A 22,642-nucleotide genomic window follows, 5' to 3' on the forward strand; every position below is an offset into this window, starting at 1 on the left:
CTCCAAAGCATGCATATTTCCCCAGGAGAACTCTTTATTCTGGAGGGTAAATTCTACCGGGGTCTCCAGGTCCCACCTGGAGATTGGCATCCCCAATTACTGTACGAGAGACGTCTCCCTTCAAAGCATCCATATTTCCAGAGAACTCTTTATTCTGGAGGGTAAATTCTACGGGGGTCTCCAGGTCCCACCTGGAGATTGGCATCCCCAATATCATTACAGATATGCATCCATATTTCCCCATTAGAATGTATTCTGGAGGGTAAATTCTAGGGGGTCTCCAGGTCCCACCTGGAGATTGGCATCCCCAATTACTGTACGAGAGACGTCTCCCTTCAAAGCATCCATATTTCTCCAGGAGAACTCTTTATTCTGGAGGGTAAATTCTAGGGGGTCTCCAGGTCCCACCTGGAGATTGGCATCCCCAATATCATTACAGATATGCATCCATATTTCCCCATTAGAATGTATTCTGGAGGGTAAATTCTAGGGGGTCTCCAGGTCCCACCTGGAGATTGGCATCCCCAATTACTGTACGAGAGACGTCTCCCTTCAAAGCATCCATATTTCCCCAGGAGAACTCTTTATTCTGGAGGGTAAATTCTAGGGGGTCTCCAGGTCCCACCTGGAGATTGGCATCCCCAATTAAAGTACGAGAGACGTCTCCATCCATTTTTCCCCAGGAGCTTTATTCTGCAGGGTAATTTCTAGGGGGTCTCCAGGTCCCACCTGGAGATTGGCATCCCCAATTACTGTACGATAGACGTCTCCAAAGCATCCATATTTCCCCAGGAGAACTCTTTATTCTGGAGGGTAAATTCTACCGGGGTCTCCAGGTCCCACCTGGAGATTGGCATCCCCAATTACTGTACGATAGACGTCTCCAAAGCATCCATATTTCCCCAGGAGAACTCTTTATTCTGGAGGGTAAATTCTACCGGGGTCTCCAGGTCCCACCTGGAGATTGGCATCCCCAATTACTGTACGAGAGACGTCTCCCTTCAAAGCATCCATATTTCCAGAGAACTCTTTATTCTGGAGGGTAAATTCTACGGGGGTCTCCAGGTCCCACCTGGAGATTGGCATCCCCAATTACTGTACGATAGACGTCTCCCTTCTAAGCATCCATATTTCCCCAGGAGAACTCTTTATTCTGGAGGGTAAATTCTACGGGGGTCTCCAGGTCCCACCTTGAGATTGGCATCCCCAATTACAATACGAGAGACGTCTCCCTTCTAAGCATCCTTTTACTCTAGATCAGTGGTTCTCAACTGATTGAGTCCAGGGGCACCTTTAAGACCAACAAAGATTCATTCAGCTTTCGTGTGCTGGCACCCTCCCACAGACAAAACTGATTTGGAAACATCAGTAAAGGAATGTGGGCCACTTCGGGTCCCCTTGGAGAGAAGGGTGGGGGAGAAGCCAAGAAAACCCTTGATTTGGAGGAGGAAACACAGGCGGGCAGAATTTCTCATCACATCTGGGCCGGGCCGGGCTGCTTTTCCTGCAAGGGCCGATCTCCAGCTACCTCCCCAGGTTTTCTGGCTAGGGCCACACGTTCCCTGCCCAGCTGGGGCCAGACCTAAAGCTGCACAGCAGAACCCGAGCCCAAGTCTACTGAGTGGTGCTGTCACCACCAGAAGCACCTAGTGGGAGAGTGCAGTGCGCTGGAAGCGCTGCTGGAGTGGCTGGCGGCTGAGCTCAGGCACCTGCAGGAGGAGTGGCCACAGTGGCAATGCCCTCACCCCGGCCAAGCTGCTTGCCCTGCCGCGACCCCTGGGAAAGGTCTTTCAACCCCAAAGTGTTCCCGACCCCCAGGCTGAGAACTTGTGTTCTAGGCCAGGGGTAGTCAACTTGTGGTCCTCCAGATGTCCATGGACTACAAACGCTGGCAGGGGCTCGTGGGAATTGTAGTGCATGGACATCTGGAGGACCACAGGTTGACTACCCCTGTTCTAGGCCATCTGATCTGTTTAGTTTCGCGCTGTAACTCTAGGGGATCTCCAGGTCCCACCTGGAGATTGGCACCCCCAATTACAGTACCAGAGCATTCTCCCTTCAAAGCATCTTTTTTCTCTAGGGTGTGTGATCACTTTAGTCTGGAGCTTAAATTCTAGGGGATCTCCAGGTCCCTTCTGGAGATCGGCATCCCCAATAACAGTACCAGAAAGTCCTCCTTTAGAAATTCAATTTTCTCTAGGGGAGCGATCCCCTTTCTGTGGTTGGGGACCGCCTCCGGGGGTGGGGGAGAGCTGACGGCCTGGGTGCCGAGCACGCGCGGCAGCTGTGTGCAAACGCACATGCGCAGTTGCCACGCATGCTTGTTTTCGCCAGCAGGGGCGCTGACGCGCATGCACATAGTTGCCACGCATGCACGTTTGTGTTGCCGGCGGCCGTGCCTGCCTCTTCCCCTCCCTCTCACAGCAAGAAGCTAGCCAGGCTGCAAGCGAAACGGCCGCTTTGCCCGTGGCCTTCCGAACATCTCGCTGCGGCACGGGGGGGAGGCAGGCACGGCTGCCGGCGGCCTGGTACCGTGGCCTTCGCAGCCCAATACTGGGCCATGGACCGGGCATTGATGACCCCCGCTCTAGTGGGATTTGATGTCTTTTGTCTGGAGCTGTAGTGCTTGGGGATTCTCCACGTCCTACCTGGAGGTTGGCATCCCTAATTAGAGTGCCGAAGCATGATTATCTAGGATATTCTGTTGTATGGATTCCAATGTGCTACTATCAAGTGACCTGTTTTTATTACTTATGGTTGTCTTGGTTGTTCTTTGTAAAGAGCTATGCCTGTGCAATCAACTTGATTCTGAGTCTGATCAGATGGGAGGCCCCCAAGTGAAAGGAAGGCAACGGCAAATCATGAAATCACCATCCGTTGCTCACCATTTGATGGCATATGTTCTCAGGGGTAGTCAAACTGCAGCCCTCCAGATGTCCATGGACTACAATCCCCATGAGCCCCTGCCAGCATTTGCTGGCAGGGGCTCATGGGAATTGTAGTCCATGGACATCTGGAGGGCTGCAATTTGACTACCCCTGATTGCTCGAAAACGGTTGTTTGGGACAGTTAATGACGCTGTTGTGTTTCAGAACACAACCCCTGTGAAGACAACCCCTGCTAAGGCTTGTAGCTGCAGACAGGGGAACTGCAAGGACCAAGATGTTTATTGAGAACTCCATGGACTGCTATAGGGGTTGGTCAGATTCCATGTAGGCTTGAGACAGAGCTTGACAGAAAGAAATGAAAGAAGAGAAAAATAGAAGAAACTGAACTTCAGTGTTGGAATCATCACAAACTGAAAATTCGCCTCTTGAGAATATGTAGTGAATTTTTTGGAAACTTTCAGATCACACGTTCCTAGTTTGCTTCGAATTGTCAGTGGCACTCAGCCCTCAACAGGAACAATAAGAGAGAAAAGAATCGCCCAAAAGTTTTTTTTTAAAGAGTTTTATCTGCTTGCAGCAAGTATGGACTCCATGTCGAGCAACAAAATAAATAAATATAGATCAAGGCCTCCGGAATTGCTGAGCCATTAAAACCGTTTACACAGCATCGTAGATAATTACAATTATCCACCTCTTAGGGATATTGGAACTGCCAATTTTCTGCAATGGGAAATAAATAAATAACCCGGAGCAGATGTTGACAACTCAAACTGGTTTAGGAGGGAGCTGCAGGCCGGAGCTGTTAGCAGGAAATGAGAAAATGCTGATGGAACCAGAAAACATCCTTGTGATATTTGTGTGTTTTCTATGGAGCACCAAAGAATAAACGTGCTTGCTAATGGATGAATCATCTTAGATGACCAAAATAAAACAACACACACATCCCCTGTCAGGTTATTTTTGATCCTTAGACGTAGGGGTAGTCAAACTGCGGCCCTCCAGATGCCCATAGACTACAATTCCCCTGCGTTCGCTGGCAGGGGCTCATGGGAATTGTAGTTCATGGACATCTGGAGGGCCGCAGTTTGACTACCCCTGTCTAGAGAGGTAGACATATTTACAGAGCCACTGTCTGCAGATTTACATTGACCCGTTGACTAATTGACTTAGAATTGTGTACCTTCATATCACTATGGCCATACTCCCCTGAACAGGCCTGGTCTTGGGCGATAAACATGGTCAGGCCTCCTTAATACTTAGATGGGTGACAGCCTTGGAATACTTGTTTTGACTGGAATAGGTCTTGGAAGCTATGTGGCTTTGTGGCGCACTGGGGAGTGCAGGGGAGAGGGCTGTCTCCACTCCCCAAAGGGCCTTTCTATCACTGTCTTTTTCTCTTTCCCCCCCATCTTCATTTCTTTCATTCTCTCTCTTTCTCTGTACTCCTGGTCTTTATCCTATATATTTGTCTCTGTTCTTCTATATCTCTTACTTACTTTCCTTCTACCTATATGTCCCTCTCTCTTTCTTTCTACCACTCTCTCTTTGCTGTCCCCCCATGCCATTGTATCAGCTACAGCAGGCTTTAGAATTCTAAAAATTTAAAGGTATCCCCTGTGCAAGCACCGAGTCATGTCTGACCCTTGGGGTGACGCCCTCCAGGGTTTTCATGGCAGACGCAATACGGGGTGGTTTGCCAGTGCCTTCCCCAGTCATTACCATTTACCCCCCAGCAAGCTGGGTACTCATTTTATCGACCTCGGAAGGATGGAAGGCTGAGTCAACCTTGAGCTGGCTGCTGAGATTGAACTCCCAGCCTCATGGGCAAAACTTTCAGACGGCTGCCTTACCACATAATTCAGCCATTTAGCATGCATTGGGTTACATCAAGTTATAGCCCTTCCACAGGTGCAAGGGCTTCCATGCATGGAGTATGACTTTCACAGATCCCTACTCTTCGGGGAGCCTGAAATGCCACCCAAGAACCTGTTAGGGTTGCTAACCTCCTCATGAGGTCTAGAGATCTCCCAAAGTCACAACTAATCTCCAAGCTAGAGCCATCAAACTAGAGTCCAGGAGAAAATAGCTCCTTTGGAAGGTACACTTTATGGCATTGCGCTCTACGGAAGACCTTCTCTGCCCCAAATCCCTTTCTCCCCAGACATTACTCCCATTGCTCCAAGAATTTCCCTACCTTGAGTTGGCAAGCTTCATTCCTGTTCCCAGTCCTCTGCTAGGGATACTATGAAGCATTTTGGACTGCCATAGGAGGAAGAAGGAAAGAAAACTGCACTCTAGAAGTCCTTGAACCCATGGAAATGTTGCGCTGGATCCAGCCCAAAGCATCTGGCCTACCAGGTGAATTACGTATCTACTTGTTTTGTTTTGGCTGTCCGATGAATGCCACAATCACAGGGCATTGACCAAGGCTTTAGTACAGGGGTAGTCAACCTGTGGTCCTCCAGATGTCCATGGACTACAATTCCCATGAGCCCCTGCCAGCATTTGCTGGCAGGGGCTCATGGGAATTGTAGTCCATGGACATCTGGAGGACCACAGGTTGACTACCCCTGCTCTAGTAGACCATCATCTGTTGCTGGTGGGCTGGAACTGAGCTGGGTCACTTGTTACAATGGCTAGATATATCAGATTAGCTGTAGAAGAATTGACAGATTCTTCTACATAGAAGGGCAGCTTTTAAGAAACTCATGGGTATGGCATTGCCATTTGTAACACAATCCAAGTCTTTTATTCCAATAATCTTCCTTTGTCTCTCTCTCTCTCAAGAACTCAAAAGATGAGCTATAAAACAACAGACAATTTTAACAATTATTTACTAATAATTGCACCAATATTAGGGTAAAAACAAAGTAAAAACTTTATTTAAAAACTATACAGATCTGTCTCTCTCCCACACATATACACACACACGTGACAGCTTTTGAGTTTATAAGTTAGGACAGATTGCCTTGTCTAGTGGTGGTTCTTCACGCGACAGTTTTCACGCTTGATTGTATTTTTTGAGAACAAGAGTTAGGCTGAGTATATTCTCTATATTTGTCCCTCTGTTCTTCTTTCTATCTTTCTTATTTTCCTTCTACCTATATTTCTTCCTATCGCTCCCTTTTCAGAGTCTCTGCCTCCATTTCCCATGCAATTTTAAGAACAGACTGGAGAATCAGACGGGCGGGTAACACGACGTTTATTTTTTACCTCCGGACAATGAACACGTACAGAGAGAGATAGATGCTCTTTTCCCCATTCCCATTGGATCTACCTGACCCAATGCACAGAAAAATGAACACACCAGAATGTCTAATCCAGGGGTAGTCAAACTGCGGCCCTCCAGATGCCCACAGACTACAATTCCTGTGAGCCCCTGCCAGCGAATGCTGGCAGGGGCTCATGGGAATTGTAGTCTACGGACATCTGGAAGGCCGTAGTTTGACTACCCCTGGAATCGACTGCTTATTTCAGGGTCTTGGAGTTATGAACCCATTTATGAAGCGGGCGTCTTTTGAAATGTAGCACACTCATCTGCATGGGGCATGCTTAAAATTCCATTGTGCATATTGAAAGTGAGCCCCCTTCGTGAACATCTCATTGCCTATACTGCTGCGTCCCTCAAAGCCATTAAAAAAGTAAAGGTATCCCCTGTGCAAGCACCGAGTCATGTCTGACCCTTGGGGTGACGCCCTCCAGCGTTTTCATGGCAGCCTCAATACGGGGTGGTTTGCCAGTGCCTTCCCCAGTCATTACTGTTTTACCCCCCAGCAGCAAGCTGGGTACTCATTTTACCGACCTCGGAAGGATGGAAGGCTGAGTCAACCTCGAGCCGGCTGCTGGATCGAACTCCCAGCCTCATGGGCAAAGCTTCAGACAGCATGTCTGCTGCATTACCACTCTGTGCCACAAGAGGCTCTTTCAATGCCATTACATGGGCATAAAAATCTGTCATTACAGATCCAATTATGGGGAAGAGGTTGTAAATTGCAACGGAGTCAATGGTTCCAATTCTACATTGTCCTACAGACTGAGTGCTCGTTTGTATCACTGTAAAATGCCACCCCTACCCCCCAAATCCACAGTCCAGTTCAGTGGCATTTTGTACCTGTTTTGCTTTGGTATCGATCGCTTTCGAAGAGGTGCGCGGTAACAAAAGGGACCGATCCAGAGTTTAAATGGGTGTGTGGTGTTCACGATGTGGCCGGCTCAATTTACCGGATGATGTGAGTAAACAAAGGGTGCAATTGAAAACAGGGAAAGAAGAGGGAATCCTTGCTTAATATTGAGTCTCCAGGACTTCTGGCTCTTGCAGGGGTGCCCTTAATGCCATAGGCAAACCCAGTTACAATTTATACCTAACATGACCCCCCCCCCCCAAAAAAAAAGTACTCTTACAATGATTGCAGTCTTGTGATATTTCAGCCTTTTTGCTCCAAACCATAGAATCATTGAATCATAGAGTTGGAAGGGGCCATACAGGCCATCTAGTCCAACCCCCTGCTCAATGCAGGATCAGCCCAGAGCATCCTAAAGCATCCTAAACAGCCCTAAGCATCCTAAACCATCTACCATTGGCTCAGAGTAAGGCAAAGATCTCCAGCAGAGACTGAGTAATTCTGGCTGCAGCCTCTGCCTAGGTAAGAGAGCAGCGGGGAAGCATATCCTTAGAAGGTCCCGGGCCAAATGGGAGGCGGTCTCTGAAGTTCATTCATAGGGCCACCCTTCACGGTAGGTGACCAGATCACCAAAGTTGATCCACTTTGGATGTTAAAAAGCCGCTACAAGGAGGGGAAGGTTGATTTGGATTAGAGTTGTGGGATTAAGCAGTCTGAAACGCCTTGGTTGTTTGTTTATTGATTGATTGATTATTATTTGGACTTATTGCCCACCACTCTCATGTCTGGATCGTGGCAGGTTACAGTTTGTCCATATTAAAAACCCCATTAAAACCATACTGGACATTCCTCCATATACAACAGATTCCTAAAAACATTTAAGAGACCTTGGTGGGCTGCACCCCACTAACCACTCAAAAGGAAAAACTGATACAGGAGCGGAAGGAGGGAGCACAGGTCACCTTGCGAGTGCTATGCTCTTAACACGGTGGGGGCGGGGGGACAGATTTTCCTTGTCATGCTGGCCTCAAGCATAGACTATGTTGGAAGAGCTCTGTTTTGGAGGCCCTGTGGAATGCTGTTCATCAGAGCCTGGACTTATCAGAGCTTGGGATCTAAGTAGGGTGGACCACAGTCTATACTGAGAAAAGAGATCACCAGGGAAGACTGGGGTTGCTATGGTCGCCTCATCCCTTGCCCTCAGCCCCATCTCTCAGCCTGTTGTGGAGAGAGGAAGGGAAGGCAATTGTAAGCCCCTCTGAGACTCCTTAAGATAGAGAAAAGAAGGGTATGAAAACCAACTCTTCTTCCGGTTGGCAACAGAGTAAAGGGCCAGCCGTAATGGCTTTAAACTCCATGTAGAACAGTAATGGTGAGATGTCAGGGGAAAAAAAATTATAGTCAGTGTAGTTCAGCATTGAAATAGGAGGTGGTGAACTCCCCTTCTTAGGTGATCTTCAAGCAGTGGCTGGAAGCACTTATCCTGGATGCTTTAGGGCAGGGGTAGTCAAACTGCGGCCCTCCAGATGTCCATGGACTACAATTCCCAGAAGCCTCTGCCACACCCTGCTTTAGGGTGATCCTGCACTGAGCAGGGAGTTGGACTGGATAGTCTGTATGGCTCCTTCCAACACTAGGATCCCTGTCTTCTTGCCTGGAAAGCAAAAGGATGGGGTCAGCATGGGTAAACTGTGACTTGAAGGAACTTTTATTTATTTATTTAAATAAATTGTTAATTGCAGAGGCACTCTGCATATAATCTGAAGCCAAGTTAATGGCATACCCTTTGTTCCAGGTAAAAGGCTGCCCTCATTCACTCTTTCTGTCTACTTGCCCTTTTTTGGAAGCCCCCCAATTTTTAACGTATTAAAGTTAAATTGTATTAAAAGGTAAAGGTAAAAGATCCCCTGTGCAAGCACCGGGTCATGTCTGACCCTTGAGGTGACGTCCTCTAGCGTTTTCATGGCAGACTCAACACGGGGTGGTTTGCCAGTGCCTTCCCCAATCATTACCGTATACCTCTCAGCAAGCTGGGTACTCATTTTACCAACCTTGGGAGGATGGAAGGCTGAGTCAGCCTTGAGCCGGCTACTGGGATTGAATCTCCCTGCATGTCTAAACTAAATCTCATAATGTTCAGTGTACTTAGGATTGCAACTCTACCATCTGGTAGGCCAGATTCACAATCCATTTTTTAAAAATTGTTCCTAGCCTGTGTATAAAGCCCAGTGCTTCTGAGAACTGTATTGGATACAGGGGGGCAGGGGTTAGGCTCCCAAAATTATACTACTTATATTTTCATTTAATCCAGAATAACATTGAAACTCTGCAACTTCTGTACTGCTAAAAACCCTGTAAGATGTCTGCAAATGTATGTTCTGTTTCAAAGAAATGAAAAATTGCAGATGAACACTGTGTCATTAATGACAAATGAACTACTGAGTACTTGTTTGTTTTAAACAAGGATAAACCAGTTTGCCTGAAATATCTTGAAAATGCCTCAGTATTGATGTCCAAGTCAAAGTTTGTGACAGACATTCTTAAAATATCATATAAATGTTCATCTGTAAGCCTTGACCTACACTTCCATTTCACAATTTTCATTTTGAAAAAGGTTTGTTCACAGATGTATACGGTGCCAAAGACTGTGAACATGCCTGCAGCCAATTTCTTTAGGCTGATATATCAAGTAGACCAGACTGTACCAAGCAGACCAGAATAGAAATCTTCTCCTAATTCTTCAATACGCCTGGTGATTGTAGATGCAAATAAACTGACACAACTAACACAAAATAACTTCTCAGGGCACATTTCCTCCATTACTTTAACCATGCACTTTTTAACAAATTCACCATCAGAGAATGGTTTACCACTCTAAGCAATGCATCTCAGCAATACATTTAGCAACATGATAGCTGGCTCTCAACATGCTTTCTAAAACTATTTTGCTGCGAAACATTGATTTTTTAAAGATAGTTTATCTTGTTCACTTGCACCTCTCTGTTATATAATGAGCAACTCTTGTGACAGTATTCAAAGTGCCTTTTAATACTGTACTCCTTGCCTTTTGTGATGCTGCCTATAGTCTAAGAGATGGCCTACAGAATGAAAGTGGTTTTATTTCATTTCGATGTAAAAATCTTATGAATTCATGAGGATCCATTTGAAATCATCTAGATCCAGCTTTTACACCTTCCCAAAAGCATTTTGTACAAAAGGAGCTAGAAATCAGGATCTATTTGTGATCCTTCACCCCACTTCCAAAAAAGAAAATGTTTGCAGGAAATCCCACCCTCTCTTCAAAGACAAAAACTAACAGATGTCTGCCAGCACTCAATGATTGACAAGCCATCAGCCTCTTTCCTTTTTTTGGGGGGGGGGGGTTTGAATGCCAGCCAGAAATGAGCAGCTGAAGGCCCACAGCTAATGCTGAAGGTGCTCCTTCTCTCCAACCCCCCCACCTATCCCACAAAATTCTCTCCCTCTCATCCCACTGAGAGCAAAAGAATGCAATGAGCTCTCACAGGCAAGGCATTTTCATTGAAACCAAAGGAAGCACTACTCTTGGCTTAGGAGGATGTCAATCAACCTAAACAGGGAATCATTGCAGTAGCCACGGAAACCAAAATACAACCCTCCCAAGCCCCATCTTTGCCGGAAGAGAGATTTTCAAACACTTGACATGCTCAACGTGTGTAAGGACGAAGCCCCATCCTCAAAAAAGCCCATGTGATCGTGTGCAGTCATCGGGGGCGTGGCCATACGAGCCCGGTTCACGAACTACCCAGTTCACGAAGTACCCAATTTCGTGGATTCGCAGAGAACTGTGGGTTGGGTCATGCCCTTCTCTAGAGCAGACTTGGCTGAATAACAGCTACCCGGATATATAGCTACAGGAAGGCAACCGTGCTGGCCTGCAGTCGAAGCATTCAAATTCAAGTCCAGTAGTACCTCAGAAACCAATGAGAAGGCGTAGAAGCTTTTGAGCATCAAAGCTGGCCAAGGGAACTTTGGCTCTTGAAAGCTCACACCTTGGCCTATTCTGCACACGATAGATAATGCACTTTCAATGCACTTTCGAAGTAGATTTTCCTGTTCTGCACAGAAAAAATCTAGCTTCCAAAGTACATTGAAAGTGCATTATCCTATGTGTGCGGAATGGGCCCTAGTTGTTCTTGGAGCTGCTATTGGATTCAAATCTAGCTCTGTTCTAATCTATGGGACTCAGAGTACAACAGAGCTTGTGGATCATCTTTTCCTTTGCTTCACCACCATACTATAGAAATTGGCCCTATAATGTTGACTTGTATCTTTGACCCCATTCCCAAGTTTAAGGAGAGGATGGAGTGAGGGAGAAATGTTACTTATAAATAAAAACATCTCCTGCTTTGCCGCCTACTTAATAAATTATGATCCCTTAAAAATAGACAAGATTCATGACTAAAAAGGCAATTTCTTATAAGCCGGCTTTCTCCTGCCCTGAAGCCATAAAATTATTCACTGCTCTCCCACTGTGCTGCCACTTCAGTTAGAGTTAAATGTTGAACTTTATGCTATATATCTCGTATTGATAGTTTCAAAGTGCATATTGCAACTTGCAATGTATTTCTTTAAAAAACATTATAATAAAATGGTCTTTAAAAGGGGTATTGAATGTTTCAGAAATATACAAGGAGTCAGATTTGTTATACCCCACAATTAGACGCAGAGGTTTTAAGCCTGAATATCAATGCATAATTTCCACTAACTTAAAAATTGATCTTCCGGAGTCACACACCCTCTAGCAGCATTTTAATTAAATGAACTTTGCTCACCTATTTTTCCCCCTACTAAATTCCTGAGTTTCATTTTCTATTACAATTTAATGCGTTTCCTAGTGAAGTTTTAAAACTGCAAAATTATGTTTGGTAAACAACTCACTTAATAATGTATGTGAAGTGATTGGGCACAGATCTCTGCCAACTATTTATTGGATATATAAAACTTTGGACTAATGTGATTCCTCAACCCCCCCACTTCTGCCAGTCATGAGGATATTATGGAACTCAGTCAGAACTGGATTGAGTGAATACAGATGATCCACAGCAACTAGGGGTGAGCTAAGAAGGAAAATGGCCCCAATGCTCCACTCTGGGGGGGGGGGGGAGAAGCTCCTTGCCTGCTTCACCCCTGGGTCTACCCCAGCCCTACCCACCCAAAGGAGAGAGGGAGAGGCAGCCAGGAGAGGCAAAACCACACATGGCCTCCCCACACACTTGGGACTTTTCTGCATTTTCATCATTTGCATGTCCCTGTGGCTTGTTTCCCCACCCAGTTCTGTGCATGTTTAGCGCCCTCTAATGGTTGACTCTGTATTACATGGCCTTACACCTGGCGCATCTCCCTGCAGATTTAAGATGGAGGTTTGTATGCTGGATGCAAAGCAGTAAAATGCCCAATGAACCGCTAGAGGAAGCAAAACATGTGCAAAACAAGTCATGCCCCCACCCAAGTAACAGGAATACACTAGCGAGGTAAATAAGAATGTGGAATGTCCCTGCCTTGGACCAGCTTGGTGGCAGAAGGGCAGCATATGGTCTTCCTGCCATTCTGTGGGATATCAAATGGTCTGCGAGCCACACTCCTGCAACTGGGTTGACCTGGTTGAGGTGGGAAGACATCAGACCAGTAATAATGGCCAGCCTGCACTGACAGTAGTGCAGGAACTAATGAAGGTATGCATGTGACCACTTAATTGACTTTTGCCAGGCTTTCAGTTGATCAGGAAATCCAAAACTGAAGACCGGTTGATCCCACAAGAATGCAAACGAAGAAAAGGAACGACGAATCGCTGTATGAATATTATTTTAATAAATCAGTTCTTAGTGCCTATTACAAGTAACCACACACTGGAGCTCAGCCGGAACAAGGTCTGGAGTTTACATTCATTTTCATAGACAAGAGTCTGCACTAACTTTGTTTAATCCATTGTCAATCCTGTTGAATTCAGATCGATTTGAACTCTGGTCTCCCCCCCCCCATTGAAACAGAAAAGTGTTCTGCATGTGGTTAGGGTAGTTCAGAAGGGGGGGAGCCAAGCCTCTTTCCTTCTTTTCTTGAAGGGGAGGGGGGAGATGAGCCAGGTAGGGAGCCTCTTTCTTTTCTTGGAGGGGGGGGGGAGAGGACCGAAGAAGGCAGAGGAGGGAGAAAAAAATCAAAGAGTGACAGAGGTTGAGAGAAATTAGGGGCTTCTCCTTTAAGGCAAGTTTGTCACATGACCAGCTTTTGTCAATCAGGGGTTCTCTATCACGGAGCAAAACCCAGATTCAAAACAGCCTGCTTTCTCAATTCGATTTTAAAAATATTGAGCATTAAAAGCACTCTAAGATATCACACAAGAAAGGTAGGGTCACTCCGGATCAATCCTTCTTGTTGCAGGAGGAAAATTTAAATGGCCCAAAATCAAAATGGAAATCACATTCTTTGTAGACGGCAGGGACTGAATCGACCTGGGATTGGAATAAAAACTCTGTGCAGTTTACACCTAGCTTTTATCAGTAGCTTAGCCTAGAGAGGTTGAAGGATTCGTGGAGCTGGTCGCACCAAAGCTAGTTTAAGAATTCACAGGGCCCTGGCAGAGTATTATTGTGGCAGGAGCAACCAGACTGAACGCAAAGGGGGCCCCCAGAGTGTAAAGGGGTGTCACCCCAAGAGTCCTTAAAGAGGGCAAAGGGGAGGAGGAGAGAGCCTACAGTCCTGATCCATGGGGGGAGGGCACCATGTGGGGCCCCTGAAAGTATGGGGTCTCCCATTCTAAACAGTTTGACAGAATTAAGGGGATTCTCCACTTCACATCTGAGCTTGTAGCCAAATAGATATTTGAAGGAACATATATCTATGAGAAGCATATGCACTTGATATATATTGCAGTATTTGAGGAGCTAACACTCAGGGCCGGTTTATCCAAACAGCACATGTAGGATGTGCTACAGGCCCCATACTTCCAGGGGAGCAGCAGCATAAAAGTGCAATTAATAAAATAAATAAATAAATTTATAAAATTTATGTTTTATTTGTATTCAAGACTCTTTGGGTAGACCTCTCCTCCCCAGTAGTGGCCTTCTGAGAGCACCGTTGGCGGAATGAGGAGACGTAACTAAGGGCAGTGCCTCTTATCCCAAGTCAATGGGGAACAAATGGCCAATTGTACTGAAGGCCGATAATAGATTCAGAAGGACCAATGGGGCCAGCATGCCTTTATCCAGATGTAAATGGAGATCATCAACCATAGCAACCAGTGCTGTCTTGGTCCCAAAGCCATACCTGATGCCCAGTTGAAAAGGGTCCCGTGAAGATATCTTATCTAGGAAGATTTGGAGCTGCTCATTTACTGCTGACTCAAATTTTCCTCAAAAAAGATAGATTAGACACTGAGCAGTATTTGGTTGGCTCCTTTTTATCCAAGGATGGTTTCTTTTTATCCAAGGATGGCTAACAATCGCCTCCTTAAGGGAGCTGAGGAAACACACCTGTAGGAGAGACAAATTATTAGGGACAAACATAGGAATAAGTGCAGGGATAACATGCTATTTAGAAGAAGAAAAGTTGGTTCTTATATGCCGCTTTTCTCTACCCAAAGGAGTCTCAAAGGGGCTTACAATCGCCTTCACTTTCCTCTCCCCCCAAAAGACACCCGGTGAGGTAGGCGAAGCTGAGAGAGCCCTGATATCACTGCTCGGTCAGAACAGCTTTATCAGTGCTGTGGGGAGCCCAAGGTCACCCAGCTGGTTGCATGTGGGGGAGCGGGGAATCAAACCCGGCTCACCAGATTAGAAGTCCACCCTCTCAACCACTACACCAAATCTGGCTCTACTTAGCACGTTATTCTCCTGCCCCATTTGTACAAGAAGTGAATTCAACCAACTCCTGAGATTTTAATGTTAACTGTCTTTATTGTTAAATTCTAATTGTTTTAACATGAAAATGTTTTAACTTTGTTTATTATGAATGTTGTAAACTGCTCTGAGCCCTCAGGGAAGGGCAGCATATAAACTGGATAAATCAATAAATTAAATAAATAATAATCTGTCTGAAAGGGCCGCTTACTATTCCGTGGCATCATTTTACCCGCCATGAGGGGACAAGGATCTGAGGAGTAGGTGGCAAGCAACTTGCAAGCAACTTCTTCACATCTTTTCAAAGTGGTTCAGTACTAAAACAATAAAACAAAATCAACAAAGACTATAAAACAGTCAACAAAAGCATGCCAGCAAGAACAAACAAGGGCATAAAAACCCTAAAATAAGCAAAGCCACATAAAAATATATTGATTTCTTAAAAATCCTTGAGCTAGTAGCAAACCGTGGAAGAAAACCGTGGTTTTTATATGCCTCTTTTCTCTACCAGGAGTCTCAAAGCAGCTTACAATGGCCTTCCCTTCCTCTGCCCACAACCGACACCCTGTGAGGTAGGTGGGACTGAGAGAGCCCTGACAGGGCTGCTTGGTCAGCTTTATCAGGGCTGTGATGAGCTCAAGGTCACCCTGCTGGCTGCATGTGGAAGAGCGTGAAATTATACCCAACTCGCCAGATTAGAGGCTGCTGCTCTTAACCACTACACCAAAATAGCTTAAAATAAAGCAATTTCTTCATTGATGGCAAAGCTAAGTACCAGATGAGCCCCAAGAGGAAGAGTAGTACCATCACTTAAAAAAAAAAAAAACTGTTTCTGGTCCCCACATGTACTGTACCTGAGCACAGAGAGCAGGCTTTGAAAAGAGGATTTTAATTGACAATTTCACTTTTCCTCTGTGCAAATTAAATCCATGTTCCATCTTCATTTTTGGTCCATTTTCTAGCTTCTTGCACCAAATGGTTCCTGTAAAATGTACATATTTTTCAATCACTTATATATTAATAATTCAAACACAAATGTTAAGTACGTTATACACATAAATAATGTATATTTCCATACATCCTGCACTAAATTTCCACTGATCGAAAATAAGACTGATTTTTTGCCAGCTTCCCTATCCCATGGCAGACCTCCAGCCCCACCCTCCTGAGGTTCCTATGGAACCCATGATCCTATAGAAGTAACATTTTGAGATGCAACAGGAAGGAAGAGGTGAGAGAGTCCCATTCTGATTATGGAAATGCATTCCATTTGTAAGTATTTACCACAGCATGTATAAATACTGTGTACAGTGCAATACAAATGAATCTGAGACACCGGTCATGAAAAATGGAGAGTTGAAACCATTAACAAAATTATATATGGGTATAATAAGAAATAAAATAAGGGACACTGGCATTTCCCTAAACCAAACCATTATGGAATGAAACTTCTCATTCAGGAAATGCTTGGCCATCTTTGTTACCAAGAGGGAAGGAAGGATGGGCACGAAACACATTTTTGCATTTCAGTTCAGTTTGTGGCTGAATCACGAACCAAACTAAAAAAATGATATGTCAGTTCACAAACCAAACCAGTTTGTATTGGTTTGTGACCCCGCTTTCCGCTTGCAACGAAAAATGTTGGGGAGCAGAAAGCAGGGGGTTCAAAGGCTCTGCGACATTTAAGAAAATAAAGACATTTTCTGCAGTCTCACCCACCCACCATTGATGGATAAAAACCAAGGGATGGAAAGCTCTACATGGTGGTTATAATTGCTTAGCAACCCTCAAAATTGTCTTGTGAAGTCTCAGGGGACATTCTTCTATTAAAACTGTGTGTTTTAAAATTTGCCTCAAAGGAATTCCCCTTCTGTCTGTGGCTCCATTGTATGAATTCCCTCCTCCACACACACACATTCAATGGCCCAAATCATCATCATCATCAGAAGAGGAAGGAAGGAAGGAAGGAAGGAAGGAAGGAAGGAAGGAAGGAAGGAAGGAAGGAAGGAAGGAAGGAAGGAAGTTAGAATAATGTTACGATTGCTAGGATGGGAAAACCCTGGTCGAACCTTGTACAACCGCGACCTCTAAAAATGTACAATGTTTGCTTAGCTAGATCTATACTCTATGAAACGGCAGCACCAACTGTATTGATGAAACAAAATCTTTCACAGCAACCAAGGGTGCAATTTAGAACGTTTTATATCCTCTTCCATAACATTGTTTTGGAGGAGCAAAACTAAACTCTTCTTAATGGTCTTTATTGGCAAAAGGCTGTAGCTCATTCGTGTCCCAATAAACATCTGTAAGAGCCTAGATAATCTAAAACAACTCTGAGCATCAGGATGTAATGAACAGGTCAGGCTTTGTTCAACTTTTGGAGCAAATTGCAGATGTAGAGACACACATCTCAATGACAGGAATGGAACGCTGCCAGTTAGTTTGGCTGAGATCAATCGGGCTTGTACTCATGACAGGAATGTACAAAAAAAACCCCCATCTAATCCTAAACACATTTACTTGGAAGCAAGTCACATTGATTGGATTGTACCTTATTTCCCACAACTACCGCCAAAGCGGAAGGATTGCAATTCAGAACAAACGGAACAGGCAGAAATTCAGTAGAAAGGTCTTCGTTCTGGGATCTGAACTGTTGATTTTCCTCTCCTTCCAAGAGGCCAGGGACTTAGCCCGCAAAGCAGTAATGCCCATGTAATATATTGAAGACGGATTTTCTTACCACATGGACTGGTTTTCTGATATGTTCTGAACTTGGACCCAAAGCCGAAGCCCAAGGCAGCCCAAGAAAACTGTCTAACATGGCATAATACAGTTTTTCTTCTGATGTCTTTACTGCAACTTTGCAGATGGCCTGCTGAATTACTCTTTCGAAAGTAAGCAAACCGCAGAATCCCTGAAAGCATTGCAGTCTCAACTAAGCACTTTCAAATCCAGTCAATTTATTTATTTCTGGTTTCAGCCCACATCCCTGGAGCTCAAGTGGTACACCTGATCTCCCCTTTATCTTCCTCATAATCCTTTGAGCGAGGTTAATTTGGAAGATAGTGCTGGTCTAAGGTCACCGAGTAAGCTCTGTGGATCAGTAAGGATTTTCTTTTTAATAAATGTGTTATCATTTTTAATGCTGGAAGTTGTTCTCTTTACCATCTAGACTTCTGTCATTTGAACGCGCTATTTAAAAGAGGCACCAGGAGAACTGGGACAGTCGGCTGGCAAGCCGCTGATCCCTTCCCCAGTGGTGTGCAAGTACAGGAAGCGGTTCCCATGGTAACCAGACACCGGGGTAGCACAAACCAGTGGCACAAGGAGGAGCTTAAAACTGCAATGCAAGGAAAGAAAACTGGGATCCTCTCATCCTCTCAGTGGGTGCTCCCTGCAAAAGCCAGATGGTGGCGTTGAGTGTGCCAGAAGAGTGAGAGAAGAACACTCCAAGCTGGGAGAGTGGCATAGAAAGAACTACCGTCTTTCCGCAGGGCCTGTAAGACGGAGCTCTTCCGCCAGGGCAGAGCCCGGGTTCCATCCAAGATCCCTGATCCATCAGCCAGTCTTTCTCTCCTCTCTCTCTTACAGAATTAACGTCCGACCTCTCTCTGAACAAGCGGGGAAAGTTATAGAATAGAATGCCATCTTTTTATTGTAATAATGGGGTATTTATGGGATTTTATGTGATTTTACTTGATTTTATATTTTATTGTGAACCGCCGTGAGACCTTTTGGCGAACGGCGGTATATAAATCCAATTATGAATAAATAAACAAACAAACAAATATTGGCAAGTAGAAAATATAGATGGCCTCTGGTGTCCAAATACCATAGAGAACAAGTTGAAACAGACTGAGTGGGTCAGTAGGGCTGTTTTGCCACGTTTTGCCCAGGCTAGCCTGATCTCATCAGATCTTGGAAGCTAAGCATGGTTGGTCCTGGTTGGTATTTAGCTGGGAGATCTCCAAGGAAGTCCAGGATTGCTCCACAGAGGTAGGCGAAGGGAAACCACCTTGGCTCCTCCGCTGCCTTGAAAACTGTAAGTCAGCTGCAACTTGACAGCTTTTTTCCGCCAACGTTTCAAACTCAGATCTTCAGAATATACTCCACACTCTCCAGCCACTCTCTCAGCTTGGATTGATTTCAATGCAAGAGAGCTGAATATGTGATTAGATCGGTCTCATTCATATTCATGGGGCTTAAAAGTGATTAACATGGCTGGATTCGTGGCATGAATGTGGAAAATGTATTTCTGTTTTTCAATAAGATAGTCGTGTTAGTCTGCTACGGTAAAAACAAAACAAAACAAAAAGGAATTTTGTTGCACTTTAAAGGTTAAGGTCCTGCTCAGAAGTTACAAAGGACACAAAATCTGTGTATGGTTAATTTTTCTATACATTTGCATTGAGTAATTCTCATGTAACATTCAACACATACACAGCCGAATGTGTGATTGAAGCTTCACATATATCCAGGTAATTTTCCGAGTTTAATGTATAAAACAAAGGCGCAAACAGGCATATGCACGTACATTCAAGTTGTATATTCATGCACTGCAATTTGTGTACAGGACGTTAGAGAGTCAGGCACAACAATCCCATGCAGTTGTGCATTGTACCTAGATTTTGTTGTCAATTTAGTGATTTAATCTTTTGGCGAGCCTACTCACTAAAATACCTTACCGTACTTCTTTGAACAATGTCAAAGAAGTGTACTTATTTCTCTACGTCAGATAACTGGTGACACACTTTGCTAAAGGCGGCTCGTGGTGAGAGCCCTGTCAAAATGGTACCCGAGCTGTAATTATCTGCCAGTGCTTCTGTGTCAAAAGTAAATCTTCCCTGCAAATTGCAATGGACTCCTTTACATTCCACGCCAATCAGGACCTGTAAGCCATTTCATTAGTGTTTGTGACACCAGAAGAATATTATTTTTGAATATTAATTTCGCCAAGGGAGCAGAATCAATGTGCCAAGACCTTAAACTGGAAATAAGGTTGCTATCATCCTTTTGACGTGGCTGGGCGATCGACCAGTCCCGATCCGGATGATCCAGGCTAGGCCGATCTCATCCGATCTCAGAAGCTAAGCAAGGTTGGACCCTGCTTAGGTTGAGAGACCACCAAGGAATCCCAGAATTGCTAAGCAGAGGTAGGCAATGGCAAACCACCTTGAAACATCTCTTGCCTTGAAAACCCCATGGGACTGCCATGTCAGCTCTTCCTGGGTACATTTCCTACCTTCTTCCAGACTTGAGTCCAGCCAACCGTTCTTCCATGAACATATAGTGAACCCACCCATTCATTTCCAGCCTTCTGTCTTGTAGTAAATCCTACCACTACAACCACTATTTCAGAGTCTATGTAATGGATGAACTTTTAAAAGGGGCATTTGTAAAATGGGGTCGAGTTTACACAGTATGAGTTGAGAAAGGGGTGTTGATTCATGCTATTGGGAATTATTTTTGTTGTAATCTTTATCCATGGTTCCTCTGTATATTTGAGAAACGGCCTTGTGGGAGGAGTGTGTCCGAGGTGTCCAGCCTGGAATACGGGCCAATCAGGGTGCAGCCAGCAGCCCTACGCTTGCCTCCCTTACAGGAGCCTATTATGGGAAGAGGAAGGGAAAGTGATTTTAAACTGCTTAGAGACAACTGAGGCCTGCTGGGTGACTGTAGCCCACTCCAAGTTCCTCAGAGCTCTCTCTACCCCACCTCCCTCATAGGGAATCTGCTATAGGGAGAGGAAAGGAACTGCTTAGTTTTAAACTGCTTAGAGACACCTGAGGCCTGCTGGGTGACTGTGGACCATTTCCAGTTCTCACAGAGTTCTCTCAGTTGCGCCTCGCTCACAGGGTGTCTGTTATGGAGAGAAAAAGGGAAGGTAATTGGAAACTGCTTTGAGACACCTGAGGCCTGCTGGGTCACTGCGGCCCATTCCCAGTTCTCTCAAACCTCTCACAGCCCCACATCGCTCACAGGTTGTCTCTTGTCTGGAGATGAAGGGAAAAGGTGTTTGTAAACCGCTTGGAGACTCCTTTTGGTAGTAAACAGCACAGTACAAAAATCCAGCTCTTCTTCTAAGGGGCAACAGTAAAAGAAACATGTGGGCACATAACATTATATCAATAGTAAAAAAATGGAGACAGAAGGAGCACAGTGGATACATGTGTACTGTGACTACTTCATATGGATTAGGACAGGGGGACATTTCAGTGTCTGTGGCCTAATTCACACAAGAAGGGAAATGAGGTTGCAGAACTGGGAGGAATTGGTTGCCACGTAAACTCCCCTTAAGAAGAGTCTCCAGTCTGATTTTCCCTTCATATATCTGAAGACAACCCTGGAAAGCTCATCTGTAACCATTATGCCACAATTCCCAAAGGTCAGTCCTCCCCCACACTAAACGAATATTCCAAACCATAGGTTCTTGACAACCATCTCTCCACACCCACACCCTCATTTGTTGCCCCCCCCCCACAACACACATATTCAACCTCATGCCCTTACAGACTGGACGACCCCTCCCCTTCGTCTCCCCAAATGCCAAGCTCTCTCTATCTTAATCACTCTCTTCCCTTCTACCTCCCTCTCTCTTTGCTATTTCCCCCCTTCACCACCCCCTTGCTAGCACCTGTTGTATCAGCTACAAAAGGCTTTAATTCTAGTTTTATACAATATTGTAATTTGTCTTGAGTCTTTTATCATGGAAGAGTTGTATACCATTAAGTATACTGTACATCAAAAGCACAAAAACCCAGCTATCTTTGGACTATTTTTACTTCTCCTGGATAAGTGGCATGGCTGCCATCAAAGCTGGGTATGGTTGGATACCTACGAAGACCCAAGGCCCAGTAGAGACATCTCCTGACAGCAGGAAAACATAGTGGCATCAGAAGAAATGGTTCACAAGAGAGACATAGTGTGCTCTGTCTTCTGGTCACTGCTCAACTGGAAATGGGAGATGGGAGATAGCTTCTCTGGTGGAACAGCAGAATAGAGAAAGATAGCTGTAAAATGGAGATGAAGAAAAAGCATTCAAAGGAGAATGGGGGAACAGGAAATCTATGTTGGATAGGAATTGTGGTAGAAATACCAGAGAGCCTCTGTTTGATTGGTGGAATGATTCTTGGTGGAATGATTCTCATGACTGGAATGTAATGGTGGATGGATATGAACTGTTCAGAAAAAACAGAATAGATCGAAGAGGTGGAGGAGTGGCACTGTATGTGAGGAAAGGGCTTACCTGTCAGGAAATTCTAGTGAAGGAGAGCATATCTACAGTGGAAAGCATCTGGGTGAAAATAAGCGAGGGGAAAACAAACAGTGTGGTGGTTGGTGTCTGCTACTGACCGCCTGACCAACGAGAGGATGTGGATGCTGCACTTTGTGAGCAGCTTGAGAAAATATCCAAGCGGCAGGACCTTGTCAATTTCCCAGATGTGTGCTGGGAAACAAACTCTGCGAAGCGTCCTCAGTCATGCAACTTTCTGACCTGCCTGGCTGACAATTTCATTTATCAAACGGTAGATGAACCCACAAGAGGTTCAGCCATACTGGACTTAATACTGACCAACAGGCAAGAGGCAATAGGCCCACTGTTGGGTGCGGATGGACAAACTCTAACGGAGTTTTCTGGGCTGCAACAGTATCTAACAATATGCATTCTACTGGATGGGACATCTAGGTAAAAAACAAGGAAAAGAAAAAGAGGCTGCTCAGTAAAGAACAAGATAAAGGGGAACCCTGTGAGAAATGG

General features: G+C 45.0%; 1 long non-coding RNA gene across 1 annotated transcript in view; it reads right to left on the bottom strand.

The window, feature by feature from the left end:
• Nucleotides 1-8,362: 8,362 nt before the first annotated feature.
• Nucleotides 8,363-22,642, bottom strand: part of LOC143820620 (uncharacterized) — a 31,978-nt gene continuing 17,698 nt past the window's right edge. The window contains exons 2-5 of the long non-coding RNA XR_013225430.1: nt 15,738-15,865; nt 15,095-15,200; nt 14,312-14,517; nt 8,363-8,663 (exon numbers count right to left, since the gene is read on the bottom strand). This is a non-coding gene — a long non-coding RNA (uncharacterized LOC143820620). The remainder of the gene's footprint in view (nt 8,664-14,311; nt 14,518-15,094; nt 15,201-15,737; nt 15,866-22,642) is intronic.

The sequence above is a fragment of the Paroedura picta genome, chromosome 1, assembly GCF_049243985.1.
Source record: "Paroedura picta isolate Pp20150507F chromosome 1, Ppicta_v3.0, whole genome shotgun sequence".
NCBI classification, from domain to species: domain Eukaryota; kingdom Metazoa; phylum Chordata; class Lepidosauria; order Squamata; family Gekkonidae; genus Paroedura; species Paroedura picta.